A 20,113-nucleotide genomic window follows, 5' to 3' on the forward strand; every position below is an offset into this window, starting at 1 on the left:
TCAGCTGATCTCTACAGTCAGCTGATCTACAGTCAGCTGATCTCTACAGTCAGCTGATCTACAGTCAGCTGATCTCTACAGTCAGCTGATCTACAGTCAGCTGATCTCTACAGTCAGCTGATCTACAGTCAGCTGATCTCTACAGTCAGCTGATCTACAGTCAGCTGATCTCTACAGTCAGCTGATCTCTACAGTCAGCTGATCTACAGTCAGCCGATCTCTACAGTCAGCTGATCTACAGTCAGCTGATCTCTACAGTCAGCTGATCTCTACAGTCAGCTGATCTACAGTCAGCTGATCTCTACAGTCAGCTGATCTCTACAGTCAGCTGATCTCTACAGTCAGCTGATCTACAGTCAGCTGATCTCTACAGTCAGCTGATCTCTACAGTCAGCTGATCTCTACAGTCAGCTGATCTACAGTCAGCTGATCTCTACAGTCAGCTGATCTAAAGTCAGCTGATCTCTACAGTCAGCTGATCTCTACAGTCAGCTGATCTCTACAGTCAGCTGATCTACAGTCAGCTGATCTCTACAGTCAGCTGATCTCTACAGTCAGCTGATCTACAGTCAGCTGATCTCTACAGTCAGCTGATCTAAAGTCAGCTGATCTCTACAGACAGCTGATCTCTACAGTCAGCTGATCTACAGTCAGCTGATCTCTACAGTCAGCTGATCTAAAGTCAGCTGATCTACAGTCAGCTGATCTATAGTCAGCTGATCTATAGTCAGCTGATCTATAGTCAGCTGATCTATAGTCAGCTGATCTATAGTCAGCTTATCAACAGTCAGCTGATCTACAGTCAGCTGATCTATAGTCAGCTGATCTATAGTCAGCTGATCTATAGTCAGCTTATCAACAGTCAGCTGATCTACAGTCAGCTGATCTATAGTCAGCTGATCTATAGTCAGCTGATCTATAGTCAGCTTATCAACAGTCAGCTGATCTACAGTCAGCTGATCTATAGTCAGCTGATCTATAGTCAGCTGATCTATAGTCAGCTGATCTATAGTCAGCTTATCAACAGTCAGCTGATCTACAGTCAGCTGATCTATAGTCAGCTTATCAACAGTCAGCTGATCTACAGTCAGCTGATCTATAGTCAGCTGATCTATAGTCAGCTGATCTATAGTCAGCTTATCTACAGTCAGCTGATCTCTACAGTCAGCTGATCTCTACAGTCAGCTGATCTATAGTCAGCTTATCAACAGTCAGCTGATCTACAGTCAGCTGATCTATAGTCAGCTGATCTATAGTCAGCTGATCTATAGTCAGCTTATCAACAGTCAGCTGATCTATAGTCAGCTTATCAACAGTCAGCTGATCTACAGTCAGCTGATCTATAGTCAGCTGATCTATAGTCAGCTGATCTATAGTCAGCTTATCAACAGTCAGCTGATCTATAGTCAGCTTATCAACAGTCAGCTGATCTATAGTCAGCTGATCTATAGTCAGCTTATCAACAGTCAGCTGATCTATAGTCAGCTTATCAACAGTCAGCTGATCTATAGTCAGCTGATCTATAGTCAGCTTATCAACAGTCAGCTGATCTAAAGTCAGCTTATCAACAGTCAGCTTATCAACAGTCAGCTGATCTATAGTCAGCTGATCTATAGTCAGCTTATCAAGAGTCAGCTGATCTAAAGTCAGCTTATCAACAGTCAGCTTATCAACAGTCAGCTGATCTATAGTCAGCTGATCTATAGTCAGCTTATCAACAGTCAGCTGATCTATAGTCAGCTTATCAACAGTCAGCTTATCAAGAGTCAGCTGATCTTAAGTCAGCTTATCAACAGTCAGCTGATCTATAGTCAGCTGATCTATAGTCAGCTTATCAACAGTCAGCTGATCTATAGTCAGCTTATCAACAGTCAGCTGATCTAAAGTCAGCTGATCTATAGTCAGCTTATCAACAGTCAGCTGATCTATAGTCAGCTTATCAACAGTCAGCTGATCTATAGTCAGCTTATCAACAGTCAGCTGATCTATAGTCAGCTGATCTATAGTCAGCTTATCAACAGTCAGCTGATCTAAAGTCAGCTGATCTATAGTCAGCTTATCAACAGTCAGCTGATCTATAGTCAGCTTATCAACAGTCAGCTGATCTAAAGTCAGCTTATCAACAGTCAGCTTATCAAGAGTCAGCTGATCTAAAGTCAGCTTATCAACAGTCAGCTTATCAACAGTCAGCTGATCTATAGTCAGCTTATCAACAGTCAGCTGATCTATAGTCAGCTGATCTATAGTCAGCTTATCAACAGTCAGCTGATCTATAGTCAGCTGATCTATAGTCAGCTTATCAACAGTCAGCTGATCAACAGTCAGCTGATCTATAGTCAGCTGATCTATAGTCAGCTTATCAACAGTCAGCTGATCAACAGTCAGCTGATCTATAGTCAGCTGATCTATAGTCAGCTTATCAACAGTCAGCTGATCAACAGTCAGCTGATCTATAGTCAGCTGATCTATAGTCAGCTTATCAACAGTCAGCTGATCTATAGTCAGCTGATCTATAGTCAGCTTATCAACAGTCAGCTGATCTATAGTCAGCTGATCTATAGTCAGCTGATCTATAGTCAGCTTATCAACAGTCAGCTGATCTATAGTCAGCTGATCTATAGTCAGCTTATCAACAGTCAGCTGATCAACAGTCAGCTGATCAACAGTCAGCTGATCTATAGTCAGCTGATCTATAGTCAGCTTATCAACAGTCAGCTGATCAACAGTCAGCTGATCTATAGTCAGCTGATCTATAGTCAGCTTATCAACAGTCAGCTGATCTATAGTCAGCTGATCTATAGTCAGCTTATCAACAGTCAGCTGATCTATAGTCAGCTGATCTATAGTCAGCTGATCTATAGTCAGCTTATCAACAGTCAGCTGATCTATAGTCAGCTTATCAACAGTCAGCTGATCTATAGTCAGCTGATCTATAGTCAGCTTATCAACAGTCAGCTGATCTATAGTCAGCTGATCTATAGTCAGCTTATCAACAGTCAGCTGATCTATAGTCAGCTGATCTATAGTCAGCTTATCAACAGTCAGCTGATCTATAGTCAGCTGATCTATAGTCAGCTTATCAACAGTCAGCTGATCTATAGTCAGCTGATCTATAGTCAGCTTATCAACAGTCAGCTGATCTATAGTCAGCTTATCAACAGTCAGCTGATCTATAGTCAGCTTATCAACAGTCAGCTGATCTATAGTCAGCTGATCTATAGTCAGCTTATCAACAGTCAGCTGATCTATAGTCAGCTGATCTATAGTCAGCTTATCAACAGTCAGCTGATCTATAGTCAGCTGATCTATAGTCAGCTTATCAACAGTCAGCTGATCTAAAGTCAGCTTATCAACAGTCAGCTTATCAACAGTCAGCTGATCTATAGTCAGCTTATCAACAGTCAGCTGATCTATAGTCAGCTTATCAATAGTCAGCTTATCTACAGTCAGCTGATCTCATCTCAGTCCAGCAGTGTTCAGTATCCATGGAGCCGGATGGTAAATCAAACTCTGTCTAAAAACATTGAAGATCAGTAGCTTCATCTTTCTGAAACTTTAGAGGATGACATCATCTTCCAGTGCAAGGTTTGAATGTTTTAAAGCATGCTTGGGGCATTCCCTCCATTTTTGCTCCATAGTTGGCTTAGTAGGGATTCCCTCACTCCCCACTACCTCCACCTACTTTCCCAAAAGATGCTGACTAAGGACAGTCAGCGTGAGGCAAAGATTTTTGGTAAGTCTGTGTTCTAAGAATCTGATTGGCTGGCCTGCTGTACACTCTCATACCAGTTGTTTGACCTCTGACCTCCTAGAATCTGACTGGACATTTAGAACCAATTAATATGCAGGGGGCGGAGCCTATAACATTACACTTGTGAGTCAGTAGAGGGTCCTCTGAATGATCAGCTTCACTCCCAGACAGCTGTCTGAGCGTCCATCGAGTATACGGTCTGTGATCTGGAACAGGGAGAGAAACAGGACTCACCTGGAGGAGGATGGGCCAAGAGGAGCGGCAGGTGGAGAGGAGTCACAGAGAGGAGGTGTAGAGGGCGGGGTGATGAAGAGGAGGATGAGCCCGCCTTTGTTCTGTCTCTACGTTCTCGACCTGAAAATCAGACCAGTTTAAAAGTTTAAGGAGGAGAATGTCAAAGTTAAACATCTCAGTTATTCTGGAAATGGACTACAGAATAACAACAGACATCTTCTCATATGTCTTCAAGTGTTTTTTCTGTATAAGTGTGATTTTGTGAGGCTTTATGTGTGCTTGTGGCCGCCTCCACACGTTGGAGCTCTTTTCATGAAACATTGACCTAAATCTGCTGACAGCAACAGCGTCACAGCGACAATAAAACATCTTTGTTAAGATGTTAAACACAGTAGGATCCCTGGGGTATAAGGGTCCTCAGCTGGGGGCCCTGTAGACTGATCCCTGGGGTATAAGGGTCCTCAGCTGGGGGCCCTGTAGACTGATCCCTGGGGTATAAGGGCCCACAGCTGGGGGCCCTGTAGACTGATCCCGGGGGTATAAGGGCCCTCAGTGTATTGCGCACACAAATGTGTCTGAAATGTTTAAACAGGCCGAAAAGAGAAATGGAAACAGCTGATCTGTCATATTTTCGTCTTTACAAACAAACGTGTTGATTTTGTTTCTTCATGATGAATCAAACTATTGTCACCAAAGTTTCCTCTCTGTCCCTGATCTGGTTCGTCAATGTTTGATGAAAAATTAAACAGACCTAGACCTTTTAAAAAACTAGAAATTATATTTTTTAATTCATTTCACCAAAAACACATTATAAAAAATCATGTGTCAAACTCTTAAAACCTGGAGATAATCCTATTGTCAAAAGTTGCCAATGTATTTGTACAATTCAGAACAAGACCTTTTCATGAAAGAGATGAAAAAAAACATTTTTTTTGTGCATTAGCTCATTTTTGATTCCATTGATTATTGTAGTCCTCTGCCTTTGAAGATGATGTCAGCCATTAGTGTAAACAAAAAACAATCCATCCTAAGCTTTGAAGATGATGTCATCCATCAATGTAAAAAAAAAAAAAAACAATCCATCCCAAGCTTTGAAGATGATGTCATCCATTATTGTAAACAAAAAACATTCCATCCTAAGCTTGAAGATGATGTCATCCATTAATGTAAACAAAAAACAATTCATCCTATGCTTTGAAGATGATGTCATCCATTAATGTAAACAAAAAACAATTCATCCTATGCTTTGAAGATGATGTCATCCATTAATGTAAACAAAAAACAATCCATCCTAAGCTTTGAAGATGATGTCATCCATTAATGTAAACAAAAACAATCCAACCGATGCCTTTGAAGATGATGCCATCCATTAATGTAAACAAAAACAATCCAACCGATGCCTTTGAAGATGATGTCATCCATTAGTGTAAACAAAAAACAATCCAACCGATGCCTTTGAAGATGATGTCATCCATTAGTGTAAACAAAAAACAATCCATCCTTAGCTTTGAAGATGATGTCATCCATTAGTGTAAACAAAAAACAATCCAACCGATGCCTTTGAAGATGATGTCATCCATTAAAATCAATAAAAGACAACCCATCCTCTGACTTTAAATATTGTCATCCTTTAAAGGAAAGCTTAAAAAAATTCCGTCCTTGTTTTTCAAGATGATTAATTCTTTGAAAATAAGAAAACATTCCATTCTTGCCTTTGAAGATGATTCTGTCTTTGAAGGTTATGTCCTCATTTAAAGCTTTTAAACCATTACATATTTGAAGATATCATTTAAAGTTTATTCGATTCTGTCCTTGCCTTTAATGATGATATATTAAGTCATAATATGAAATCAAATAAATCATTCCATCCTTGCCTTTGACAATAATGTCAACCTTTAAGATTTAAAGGTCCATCCCTGCCTTTTTTGGATGATGCCATCATTAAAAGTTAATAAAACATTTCTCTCTTTGATGTCATTTTATTAAGTTGATAAGTCATTCCATCCTTGCCTTGTGATGGTCTTCTACGAGTAGATCTACAGTAACTTTAAGAACAGACACCAGGCCTTCGTTTGTTTATCTCAGACCTGTTTCGGTTCTCGCCATCTCGGAGCTCTGAGTGTGGCTTCTATTGAAGTGAATTAGAGGAAACGAAGACGCTCCCTGGCGTTTATGTAACATCCCAGCCTTTCCTCTCCTAAACTGACTGTTTTTTTAGCTCACGCCATCAGAGACATCACACACGTCACTTTGACTCAGCGTGCAGTTTGTGAGGTTTCATTCCTCATGCAGACCGTTTCCATCCTGAACCGTGTTCTACCAATGAGCCTAATCCTTCCTGACAAAGTCAGCTCTGAGTCTGAGGCCAAAACATCCACAACACCGACATACGCCCACCTGACAATTTAGCAGCTCTGAGTCTGCAGGCTGCCAGGAATTACACCACTGAACTGTGAGGAACATGAGAACACACCAGGCTGTGATGGCTGCAGAGAACATGAAGAACACCACTGAATTTAGAGCTGTGATGGCTGCAGAGAACACGGAGAACACCACTGATTTAGAGCTGTGATAGGCTGCAGAGAACAGAGGAAACAGAGCTGAATTTAGGCTGTGATGGCTGCAGAGAACACGGAGAACAACCACTGAATTTAGAGGAGAACACCACTGAGAACATGAAGAACACCACTGAATTTAGAGCTGTGATAGCTGCAGAGAACATGGAGAACACCACTGAATTTAGAGCTGTGATAGCTGCAGAGAACACGGAGAACACCTCTGAATTTAGAGCTGATAGCTGCAGAGAACACGGAGAACACCACTGAATTTAGAGCTGTGATAGCTGCAGAGAACAGGGAGAACACCACTGAATTTAGAGCTGTGATAGCTGCAGAGAACACGGAGAACACCACTGAATTTAGAGCTGTGATAGCTGCAGAGAACACGGAGAACACCACTGAATTTAGAGCTGTGATAGCTGCAGAGAACATGGAGAACACCACTGAATTTAGAGCTGTGATAGCTGCAGAGAACACGGAGAACACCTCTGAATTTAGAGCTGTGATAGCTGCAGAGAACATGGAGAACACCTCTGAATTTAGAGCTGTGATAGCTGCAGAGAACATGGAGAACACCACTGAATTTAGAGCTGTGATAGCTGCAGAGAACACGGAGAACACCTCTGAATTTAGAGCTGATAGCTGCAGAGAACATGGAGAACACCTCTGAATTTAGAGCTGATAGCTGCAGAGAACATGGAGAACACCTCTGAATTTAGAGCTGATAGCTGCAGAGAACACGGAGAACACCTCTGAATTTAGAGCTGTGATAGCTGCAGAGAACATGGAGAACACCTCTGAATTTAGAGCTGTGATAGCTGCAGAGAACATGGAGAACACCTCTGAATTTAGAGCTGTGATAGCTGCAGAGAACATGGAGAACACCACTGAATTTAGAGCTGATAGCTGCAGAGAACACGGAGAACACCTCTGAATTTAGAGCTGATAGCTGCAGAGAACAGGGAGAACACCTCTGAATTTAGAGCTGATAGCTGCAGAGAACATGGAGAACACCTCTGAATTTAGAGCTGTGATAGCTGCAGAGAACACGGAGAACACCTCTGAATTTAGAGCTGTGATAGCTGCAGAGAACAGGGAGAACACCTCTGAATTTAGAGCTGTGATAGCTGCAGAGAACAGGGAGAACACCTCTGAATTTAGAGCTGTGATAGCTGCAGAGAACATGGAGAACACCTCTGAATTTAGAGCTGTGATAGCTGCAGAGAACATGGAGAACACCTCTGAATTTAGAGCTGTGATAGCTGCAGAGAACATGGAGAACACCTCTGAATTTAGAGCTGATAGCTGCAGAGAACATGGAGAACACCTCTGAATTTAGAGCTGATAGCTGCAGAGAACATGGAGAACACCTCTGAATTTAGAGCTGATAGCTGCAGAGAACATGGAGAACACCTCTGAATTTAGAGCTGATAGCTGCAGAGAACATGGAGAACACCTCTGAATTTAGAGCTGATAGCTGCAGAGAACATGGAGAACACCTCTGAATTTAGAGCTGATAGCTGCAGAGAACATGGAGAACACCTCTGAATTTAGAGCTGATAGCTGCAGAGAACATGGAGAACACCTCTGAATTTAGAGCTGTGATAGCTGCAGAGAACAGGGAGAACACCTCTGAATTTAGAGCTGATAGCTGCAGAGAACATGGAGAACACCACTGAATTTAGAGCTGATAGCTGCAGAGAACATGGAGAACACCTCTGAATTTAGAGCTGATAGCTGCAGAGAACATGGAGAACACCTCTGAATTTAGAGCTGTGATAGCTGCAGAGAACATGGAGAACACCTCTGAATTTAGAGCTGTGATAGCTGCAGAGAACATGGAGAACACCTCTGAATTTAGAGCTGATAGCTGCAGAGAACATGGAGAACACCTCTGAATTTAGAGCTGATAGCTGCAGAGAACATGGAGAACACCACTGAATTTAGAGCTGTGATAGCTGCAGAGAACATGGAGAACATAGGTGAACATTATTAAAGGAACCTCTATTCCACCCCTGTCCAGTCTCACCCACTCTTATCCAGCCTATTGGTATCTGGCCCTGTCTAACCTGATCTGGTCTAATTTGATCCAGTTTATTCTGACCTAGTCTGACCAAGAACCCGGTTTCATCTGAACCCTTTTAGTCTGATCCAGTCCAATAAAATAGTCTAATCTGACCCAGTCTAACCAAACCTGGTCCAACCAACCCTAACTGATACTGATCAATAAACCTGATCAACCAGTGGAGATGGTTATTGATTATAGATTGATTATGGTTATAGATCTGATTGGTTATTGATGATGATACTGTATATTTGATTGGTTATTGATGATTACAGTATAGATCTGATTGATAATTGATTGATATCAGCAAAGATCTGAATGATTATTGATTGTGGTTATGTGATTGCTTAGTGATTAATAAAGCTGACTGATTATTGATAGATGACAGTGAAGATCTAATTATTATTCATTGACAAACCTGATTGACTTTTTGTTGATATCAGTATTGATCTTCCTTTGCCTGGTTTCATTTAAAGAATTTAAACATTTGAGTTTATCTAAAGCGTCTTCAGCCTGACTCCACCCTCACGTCCTTATAGGGTCGCTGTGTTTGCAAAGGAATGTCTGCAGTCTAGAGCAGCAGAATTTTCCCATCATGCTCCAGTAGCTGATTCCAAATTGACCAATCATCTCCATATTACATCTGACAGCAGCATTCTCTCTCTCTCTCTCTCTGTCAGCAGAAAAACATCTTCTGTCTTTGAACTCTAACGCTCTCATCCAATCAGCTCTCTGACATCACCTCTGTTGTCATGGTAACTTATCAGAGTGCAACCTCACCTGGTCCTAATAATGTGAGTTCACACCTGTCTCATCCACACCTGTACAGGTAGATGATCATGTGACCTAGGGGATTAAACACTTCCTGTTTAGACCTGTGTAGCTGCATCCTGCTGAGACCGTAAACATTCCTACGGTGGAATTACCTGGTCCTAATAATGTGAGTTCACACCTGTCTCATCCACACCTGTACAGGTAGATGATCATGTGACCTAGGGGATTAAACACTTCCTGTTTAGACCTGTGTAGCTGCATCCTGCTGAGACCGTAAACATTCCTACAGTGGACTAACCTGGTCCTAATAATGTGAGTTCACATCTGCTGGCTACTACAGGACTGATGGTTTTTAAAGGACTGGAAAGGGCGAGATCAGAGCGCAGAAACCTGGCTCCTCACCAGATCCACCCACTCCTACAAAATTCACAATTAGGGACTACTATTTTACAAACATGGAGGGAAAAATGCTCCATAATCCCCTGCTCCAACAACAGTCCATCCTTGCCTGTAAAGATTATGTCATTTGTTAAAGTTCACTCCAACCTTGCCTTGGAAGATGATGTCACCCTAAAACTTCCATCCTTGCCTGTGAAGATGATGTCATCATACAACATTCCATCCTTGCCTGTTAAGATGAAGCTATCCTTAAACATTCAATGCTTGCCTATGAAGGTGATGTCATTTGTTAAAGTTCACTCCAACCTTGCCTTGGAAGATGATGGCATCCTAAAAATTCCATCCTTGCCTTTGAAGATGATGTCATCTTAAAACTTCCATCCTTGCCTTTGTAGACAATGTCATCCTAAAACATTCCATGCTTGCCTTTGAAGATGATGTCATCCTAAACATTCCATGCTTGCCTTTGAAGATGATGTCATCCTAAAACTTCCATCTTTGATTTTGAAGATGATGTCATCTTAAAACTTCAGGCCCTTGCCTATGAAGATAGTTTCATCCTAAAACATTCCATCCTTACCTGTTAAGATGAAGCTATCCTAAAACATTCCGTGCTTGCCTGTGAAGAGGATGTCATTCTTTAAAGTTCATTCCATCCTTGCCTGTGAAGAGGACTTCCGTATTTAAAGTTCATTCAATCCATGCCTTTGAAGACAGTTTCATCCTAAAACATCCCATTCTTGCCACTGAAGATGATCTCATTCTTTAAATTTCATTCCATCCCTGCTTGAGGATGATGCCATCCTAAAACATTCCAGCCTTGCCTGTGAAGGTGATGTCATCCAAAAACATTTCATTCTTTCCTTTAGATGATGTCATCCTAAAACATTTCATCCTTGCCTGTGAGGATGATGTCATCCAAAAACATTTCATTCTTTCCTTTAGATGATGTCATCCTAAAACATTTCATCCTTGCCTGTGAGGATGATGTCATCCTAAAACATTCCATCCTGGCCTGGAAAGATGATGTCATCCCAAAACAATCCATCCTTGCATTTGAAGAGGATGTCATCAAACAACATCACATCCTTGCCTTTAAAGATGATGTAATCCTTAAACATTCCATCCTTTCCTGTGAAGATGATGCCATCCTTAAACATTTCATCCTCGTTTGTGAAGAAGATGTTGTCCTTTAAAGTTCATTCTATCCTTGCCTTTGAAGAAGACGTCACTATAAAACATTCTATCCTTGCCTTTGAAGATGATGCTATCCAAAAACATTCCATCCTTGCCTGTTGCATAAACACCAGTTTAGGTCCTGCTGTATTTCATTGTGAAACCATGCTGTTTTAACACATTCAGTAGCCTTTCCAAACATTTTCTCTTGCCTGTCTCAGCTCTATTGTAGCAGGTTATAATGTTAAGGACGTTTGAACAGTGGCGCTGTCTTGTGGACATGAGAGGAACTGCTTCTAACAATCCCTCTGTGGCCTATGGGAGACAGATCTTACACAGTAAATGCACCAGCTCATCTATTACTATGGTGGCCTTTTCCACAGCACCACAAAGGAGGAAACTTTGCAGCGTGTAGTGAAGCAAGAATAATCACAACATTCAGGACTCTAGTGCATTTCCTGCTCCGTTACAATGTTGTCCATGACACCGATGGTATCATCATACAGTGGTACTCTATTCACTGCTCTTATGTGTGTCTGTGCTAGCAGTTTTAGTCCCCTAAAACAGGGCATATGGCCACCCTATCTCTTACCTGAGAGCTGATTGGCTGACTGCAGCAGGCATCGTCTGGAGGTGTGTCTTGGTCTCTGGACAATCTGATTAGTCAGAAGGAGGGGCTTATCTCTCCTCTGGAACACACCCACTTCCTCTGGAGAGATCAGGCTCTCAGCTAGCTATTAGCATATAAGCATTAGCATGTTAGCATGTTAGCATCCGGTAATTGTGGTCACATTTGTTTATCTGTGTTTGTTTGTACCTTAGTCAGAGGAAGAGGAGTATGAATATGTGAGGAAGGATAGAACGTAGGTAGGAGAGGAAGCACCTCAACGGCTGGATGCTCCCACTGAAACAAACAACAACAAAAAAAAGATTAAATAAATAAATTAAAATTAAATAAACATCAACGAATAGAAACAAAAAAAAAAATAGCAAATGTAAAAAAAAAGTTGATAAACAAATACAAAAATTCCTGCATGAGTAAACAAAGTAAAAATAACTAACAAAAAAAGCACCTGGATCAGTGAGAGTGTTACTTGGATCAGTGAGAGTGTTACCTGGATCAGTGAGAGTGTTACCTGGATCAGTGAGAGTGTTACCTGGATCAGTGAGAGTGTTACCTGGATCAGTGAGAGTGTTACCTGGATCAGTGAGAGTGTTACTTGGATCAGTGAGAGTGTTACCTGGATCAGTGAGAGTGTTACTTGGATCAGTGAGAGTGTTACCTGGATCAGTGAGAGTGTTACCTGGATCAGTGAGAGTGTTACCTGGATCAGTGAGAGTGTTACCTGGATCAGTGAGAGTGTTACTTGGATCAGTGAGAGTGTTACCTGGATCAGTGAGAGTGTTACCTGGATCAGTGAGAGTGTTACCTGGATCAGTGAGAGTGTTACCTGGATCAGTGAGAGTGTTACCTGGATCAGTGAGAGTGTTACCTGGATCAGTGAGAGTGTTACTTGGATCAGTGAGAGTGTTACCTGGATCAGTGAGAGTGTTACCTGGATCAGTGAGAGTGTTACTTGGATCAGTGAGAGTGTTACCTGGATCAGTGAGAGTGTTACCTGGATCAGTGAGAGTGTTACCTGGATCAGTGAGAGTGTTACCTGGATCAGTGAGAGTGTTACTTGGATCAGTGAGAGTGTTACCTGGATCAGTGAGAGTGTTACCTGGATCAGTGAGAGTGTTACCTGGATCAGTGAGAGTGTTACCTGGATCAGTGAGAGTGTTACCTGGATCAGTGAGAGTGTTACCTGGATCAGTGAGAGTGTTACCTGGATCAGTGAGAGTGTTACCTGGATCAGTGAGAGTGTTACCTGGATCAGTGAGAGTGTTACCTGGATCAGTGAGAGTGTTACCTGGATCAGTGAGAGTGTTACCTGGATCAGTGAGAGTGTTACCTGGATCAGTGAGAGTGTTACCTGGATCAGTGAGAGTGTTACCTGGATCAGTGAGGCTGTTACCTGGATCAGTGAGAGTGTTACCTGGATCAGTGAGAGTGTTACCTGGATCAGTGAGAGTGTTACCTGGATCAGTGAGAGTGTTACCTGGATCAGTGAGAGTGTTACTTGGATCAGTGAGAGTGTTACCTGGATCAGTGAGAGTGTGACTTGGATCAGTTAGGCTGTTACCTGGATCAGTGAGAGTGTTACTTGGATCAGTGAGAGTGTTACCTGGATCAGTGAGAGTGTTACTTGGATCAGTGAGGCTGTTACCTGGATCAGTGAGAGTGTTACCTGGATCAGTGAGAGTGTTAACTGGATCAGTGAGAGTGCTACTTGGATCAGTGAGAGTTTTACCTGGATCAGTGAGAGTGTTACCTGGATCAGTGAGAGTGTTACCTGGATCAGTGAGAGTGTTACCTGGATCAGTGAGAGTGTTACCTGGATCAGTGAGAGTGTTACCTGGATCAGTGAGAGTGTTACCTGGATCAGTGAGAGTGTTACCTGGATCAGTGAGAGTGTTACCTGGATCAGTGAGAGTGTTACCTGGATCAGTGAGAGTGTTACCTGGATCAGTGAGAGTGTTACCTGGATCAGTGAGAGTGTTACCTGGATCAGTGAGAGTGTTACTTGGATCAGTGAGGCTGTTACCTGGATCAGTGAGAGTGTTACCTGGATCAGTGAGAGTGTTACCTGGATCAGTGAGAGTGTTACCTGGATCAGTGAGGCTGTTACCTGGATCAGTGAGAGTGTTACCTGGATCAGTGAGAGTGTTACCTGGATCAGTGAGAGTGTTACTTGGATCAGTGAGGCTGTTACCTGGATCAGTGAGAGTGTTACCTGGATCAGTGAGAGTGTTACCTGGATCAGTGAGAGTGTTACTTGGATCAGTGAGGCTGTTACCTGGATCAGTGAGAGTGTTACCTGGATCAGTGAGAGTGTTACCTGGATCAGTGAGAGTGTTACCTGGATCAGTGAGAGTGTAACCTGGATCAGTGAGAGTGTTACCTGGATCAGTGAGAGTGTTACCTGGATCAGTGAGAGTGTTACCTGGATCAGTGAGAGTGTTACTTGGATCAGTGAGAGTTTTACCTGGATCAGTGAGGCTGTTACCTGGATCAGTGAGAGTGTTACCTGGATCAGTGAGAGTGTTACCTGGATCAGTGAGAGTGTTACTTGGATCAGTGAGAGTTTTACCTGGATCAGTGAGGCTGTTACCTGGATCAGTGAGAGTGTTACCTGGATCAGTGAGAGTGTTACCTGGATCAGTGAGAGTGTTACTTGGATCAGTGAGAGTGTTACCTGGATCAGTGAGAGTGTTACCTGGATCAGTGAGAGTGTTACCTGGATCAGTGAGAGTGTTACCTGGATCAGTGAGAGTGTTACCTGGATCAGTGAGAGTGTTACCTGGATCAGTGAGAGTGTGACTTGGATCAGTTAGGCTGTTACCTGGATCAGTGAGAGTGTTACTTGGATCAGTGAGAGTGTTACCTGGATCAGTGAGTGTTACCTGGATCAGTGAGAGTGTTACCTGGATCAGTGAGAGTGTTACCTGGATCAGTGAGAGTGTTACCTGGATCAGTGAGAGTGTTACTTGGATCAGTGAGAGTGTTACCTGGATCAGTGAGAGTGTTACTTGGATCAGTGAGGCTGTTACCTGGATCAGTGAGAGTGTTACCTGGATCAGTGAGAGTGTTACCTGGATCAGTGAGAGTGTGACTTGGATCAGTTAGGCTGTTACCTGGATCAGTGAGAGTGTTACCTGGATCAGTGAGTGTTACCTGGATCAGTGAGAGTGTTACCTGGATCAGTGAGAGTGTTACTTGGATCAGTGAGAGTGTTACCTGGATCAGTGAGGCTGTTACCTGGATCAGTGAGAGTGTTACCTGGATCAGTGAGAGTGTTACCTGGATCAGTGAGAGTGTTACCTGGATCAGTGAGAGTGTTACCTGGATCAGTGAGAGTGTTACCTGGATCAGTGAGAGTGTTACCTGGATCAGTGAGAGTGTTACCTGGATCAGTGAGAGTGTTACCTGGATCAGTGAGAGTGTTACCTGGATCAGTGAGAGTGTTACCTGGATCAGTGAGAGTGTTACCTGGATCAGTGAGAGTGTTACCTGGATCAGTGAGAGTGTTACCTGGATCAGTGAGAGTGTTACCTGGATCAGTGAGAGTGTTACTTGGATCAGTGAGAGTGTTACCTGGATCAGTGAGAGTGTTACCTGGATCAGTGAGAGTGTTACTTGGATCAGTGAGAGTGTTACCTGGATCAGTGAGAGTGTGACTTGGATCAGTTAGGCTGTTACCTGGATCAGTGAGAGTGTTACCTGGATCAGTGAGTGTTACCTGGATCAGTGAGAGTGTTACCTGGATCAGTGAGAGTGTTACCTGGATCAGTGAGTGTTACCTGGATCAGTGAGAGTGTTACCTGGATCAGTGAGAGTGTTACTTGGATCAGTGAGGCTGTTACCTGGATCAGTGAGAGTGTTACCTGGATCAGTGGTAGTGTTACCTGGATCAGTGGTAGTGTTACCTGGATCAGTTAGGCTGTTACCTGGATCAGTGAGAGTGTTACCTGGATCAGTGAGAGTGTTACTTGGATCAGTGAGAGTGTTACTTGGATCAGTGAGAGTGTTACTTGGATCAGTGAGAGTGTTACCTGGATCAGTGAGAGTGTTACTTGGATCAGTGAGAGTGTTACTTGGATCAGTGAGAGTGTTACTTGGATCAGTGAGAGTGTTACCTGGATCAGTGAGAGTGTTACTTGGATCAGTGAGAGTGTTACCTGGATCAGTGAGAGTGTTACTTGGATCAGTGAGAGTGTTACCTGGATCAGTGAGAGTGTTACCTGGATCAGTGAGAGTGTTACCTGGAGGATCAGTGAGAGTGTTACCTGGATCAGTGAGAGTGTTACCTGGATCAGTGAGAGTGTTACCTGGATCAGTGAGAGTGTTACCTGGATCAGGTGACCATGCTCAGGAATCCAGACAGGGGGAGGATAAAAGACCAGTGGGGGTGTGGCCTGGTATGTTGCAGTTGACCAGCCTGCCAACCACAGCCTGGGAGGGGCGGGGTCTCTGCTGATTGACAGCCAAGGCATCATGGTGTTAACTATGCCAATGGGCTGAACTTTGACCCGAGAGCCCGGCAGTGCCATGACAACATCGCAGCCTGAGGGAGGATTCAGAACCAATCATTAATGGCGATGTTTACTGGTCAGATTGTACATGGTTACTTGTCAGAGCATGCTCCTGGAGTCATTAATCAATAATCACTGATAAGTCTGTTCAGTTACCTGTCAGAGCGGGCTCCTGGAGTCATTAATCAATAATCAATAATCACTGATAAGTCTGATCAGTTACCTGTCAGAGCGGGCTCCTGGAGTCATTAATCAATAATCAATAATCACTGATAAGTCTGATCAGTTACCTGTCAGAGCGGGCTCCTGGAGTCATTAATCAATAATCAATAATCACTGATAAGTCTGATCAGTTACCTGTCAGAGCATGCTCCTGGAGTCATTAATCAATAATCAATAATCATTGATAAGCCTGATCAGTTACCTGTCAGAGCGTCAGCAGTCCACCGATCATCACGGCTCTTTTCCGGGTCATTAACGGATCGGTAACGTCCTCTCTCCCTCCCGGAGCCCCCGCCGTCTCTGTCCCGGATCAGAGCGCCTCAGCCCGGGCACACCGAGCCTCTCCACCCCGTCACGTCCTCCAGCTGCGGAGCGCTGCGCTCAGTCAGCTCTGCAGATCATCCAGACGGTACCGGAAGACTCACCGGGGGAGAGAGAGATCCTTACCGGGAATGGAGAGCAAGAGAGACCGAGGACTGACCGAGACACAGACGGAGAGACAGCCAGGTGAGAGCAGGTTCAGCGCGCGTGTCCATGAGAGCCTTCAGGAGAAAAACCCGCGAACAGCAGAGTCACGGCAGCTCTCTCTCTCTCTCTCTCTCTCTCTCTCGGTACAAACCGATTAAGTCTCCGGTAAATGGAGCCACTTTGAGATCAAAGAGCCGCCTCCCCGCTGTCTCTGTGTGTTTAATGTGTGTGTGTCTCATAAATATTCAGAGAGTTTAAGGAACAGATTTATAAACCACAGTCATGGTCTGATGGACGAGCCTGAAACATGTGGAAATAAAGAAGGATCAAAATAATAGAAACAAAAATGATAACAAGAAGTGTAAGAAATAATAAGATAATAATAATAATAATAATGATAAAAGAAATAATAATGATAAAAATGTAATTAATAATAATAATAATAATAATAGAAATAATAATAATGATAAAAATGTAATTAATAATAATAGAAATAATAATAATGATAAAAATGTAATTAATAATAATAATAATAATAATAGAAATAATAATAAAGATAAAAAATGTAAGTAATAATAATAATAATAATAATAATAGAAATAATAATAATGATAAAAAATGTAATTACTAATAATAATAATAATAATAGAAATAATAATAATGATAAAAATGTAATTAATAATAATAATAATAATAATAGAAATAATAATAATGATAAAAATGTAATTAATAATAATAATAATAATGATAGAAATAATAATAAAGATAAAAAATGTAAGTAATAATAATAATAATAATAATAATAATAATAGAAATAATAATAATGATAAAATGTAATTAATAATAATAATAATAATAATAATAGAAATAATAATAATGATAAAAATGCAATTAATAATTATAATAATAATGATAGAAATAATAATAATGATAAAAAGTGTAATAAAAATAAAATGAAATAATACTACTACTACTAATAATAATGGAAATAATAATGCTTAAAAAAGATTTAAAGGTGTAACAACAACAACAACAACAATAATAAGAATAATACAAATAATCATGTTTAGAATAATATTCAAATATGAATTATAACAAATATTTACTATAATCTCAGTATTATTATCATTATTATTACTATTATAATTATAATTATTATCATTATTATTTAAAGAAGTCCACCGCCGCTTCCTCATGTCTCATTTACCTCTAAAAAGTCTCAGACAGCTCAGAGGACAATTTAGAAGTCATCAACTATTTACCTCTTTACTGATGAAAGCACAAATTTCACTTTGTCTTCAGTAGATAACACTTCTAAAACACACAGGAGGCAAACAGGAACACAATTCTGTTAAAAGACAAAATCAAAAAGGAAAGACAGGGACAAAAGAGAACAACTAAAGAGGAAGTGGCCGAGAGTTGTTGCAGTGGGTCTGAATACTTATTTCAGTGTAATCTTTCAGTTTTAATTTTCATAAATTAGAAAAAATGTCTTTACTCTTCTTTTCCCACTTTCATGATTGGGTCGTGAGGGTAGATAAATGAGAATAAAAATCTATTGAGAGCGCTGTAGCATCAGGCTAAAACAGACCTGATAAAGATGAAGGGGTGTATTTATTCATTTTTATGTAACTGTGTATTCAGACTGTATAAATGGTGTGTGTGCTTTGTGTCCACAGTTTCCTGATTGTGTCTCTGGTGAACTGTGACAGTGAGAAAAAGTGCAGACAGAGCAGAGATGGAGCTGCTGAGTGTTCAAACATCCATTAATGAGAGGATGACAGCGATATGTTCTCTGTGTTTTTGCTGTTCCAGTCAGCGGCTCTGTTGGCCATATTACCAGTTTGTCTGTGGCGATGATAATGAATATCTGTTTAACTTGACATCACTGAGAGTTTCTGAGTCACCAAGCTCTGCTCTACTCACACTGAGCTAATATTGACCTCTGAAACACCTCTGAAACACCTCTGAAACACCTCTGTTACACCTCTGTTAGACCTCTGAAACACCTCTGTAACACCTCTGTAACACCTCTGTAACACCTCTGAAACACCTCTGTTAGACCTCTGAAACACCTCTGAAACACCTCTGAAACACCTCTGTTAGACCTCTGAAACACCTCTGAAACACCTCTGAAACACCTCTGTTAGACCTCTGAAACACCTCTGAAACACCTCTGTTACACCTCTGAAACACCTCTGAAACACCTCTGTTAGACCTCTGAAACACCTCTGAAACACCTCTGTACAACTCTGTAACACCTCTGAAACACCTCTGAAACACCTCTGTTACACCTCTGAAACACCTCTGAAACAAATCTGTTACACCTCTGAAACACCTCTGAAACACCTCTGAAACACCTTTGTTAGACCTCTGAAACACCTCTGAAACACCTCTGTTACACCTCTGAAACACCTCTGAAACACCTCTGTTAGACCTCTGTTACACCTCTGAAACACCTCTAAAACACCTCTGTTACACCTCTGAAACACCTCTGAAACACCTCTGAAACACCTCTGTTACACCTCTGAAACACCTCTGAAACACCTCTGTTACACCTCTGAAACACCTCTGAAACACCTCTGAAACACCTCTGAAACACCTCTGTTACACCTCTGAAACACCTCTGAAACACCTCTGTAACACCTCTGTTACAGCTCTGAAACTAATGTGTAAGACCTCTGAATCACCTTTGAAATACCTGTGTAACACCTGTGCAACACCTCTGTTACACCCTTGTTAGATCCTGAAACACCTCTGTGACACCTTTAAACCACCTCTGAAACACCTCTGTAACACCTCTGAACCGCCTTTGAAACACCTCTGTAACACCTCTGAAACACCTCTGAAACACCTCTGTTACACCTCTGAAACACCTCTAAAACACCTCTGTTACACCTCTGAAACACCTCTGAAACACCTCTGTTACACCTCTGAAACACCTCTAAACCACCTCTGTAACACCTCTGTAACACCTCTGTAACACCTTTGAAACACCTCTGTTACACCTCTGAAACACCTCTGTTAGACCTCTGAAACACCTCTGAAACACCTCTGTAACACCTCTGAAACACCTCTGAAACACCTCTGAAACACCTCTGTTAGACCTCTGAAACACCTCTGTTAGACCTCTGAAACACCTCTGTTACAACTCTGTAACACCTCTGAAACACCTCTGAAACACCTCTGAAACACCTCTGTTACACCTCTGAAACACCTCTAAAACACCTCTGTTACACCTCTGAAACACCTCTGTTACACCTCTAAAACACCTCTGTTACACCTCTGAAACACCTCTAAAACACCTCTGTTACACCTCTGAAACACCTC

General features: G+C 41.8%; 1 protein-coding gene across 1 annotated transcript in view; it reads right to left on the bottom strand.

Moving 5' to 3' along the window:
• The window catches only part of LOC121528849 (transcription elongation regulator 1-like protein), a 42,705-nt gene extending 26,706 nt beyond the window's left edge, over positions 1-15,999 (bottom strand). Inside the window, exons 1-4 of the mRNA XM_041816481.1 lie at positions 15,911-15,999; positions 11,775-11,861; positions 11,550-11,691; positions 3,986-4,105 (exon numbers count right to left, since the gene is read on the bottom strand). The gene's annotated coding sequence lies outside the window, so the exon portion shown is untranslated. The remainder of the gene's footprint in view (positions 1-3,985; positions 4,106-11,549; positions 11,692-11,774; positions 11,862-15,910) is intronic.
• Between the last annotated feature and the right edge of the window lie 4,114 nt (positions 16,000-20,113).

This window comes from Cheilinus undulatus, linkage group 20 (assembly GCF_018320785.1).
Source record: "Cheilinus undulatus linkage group 20, ASM1832078v1, whole genome shotgun sequence".
Lineage (NCBI taxonomy): Eukaryota > Metazoa > Chordata > Actinopteri > Labriformes > Labridae > Cheilinus > Cheilinus undulatus.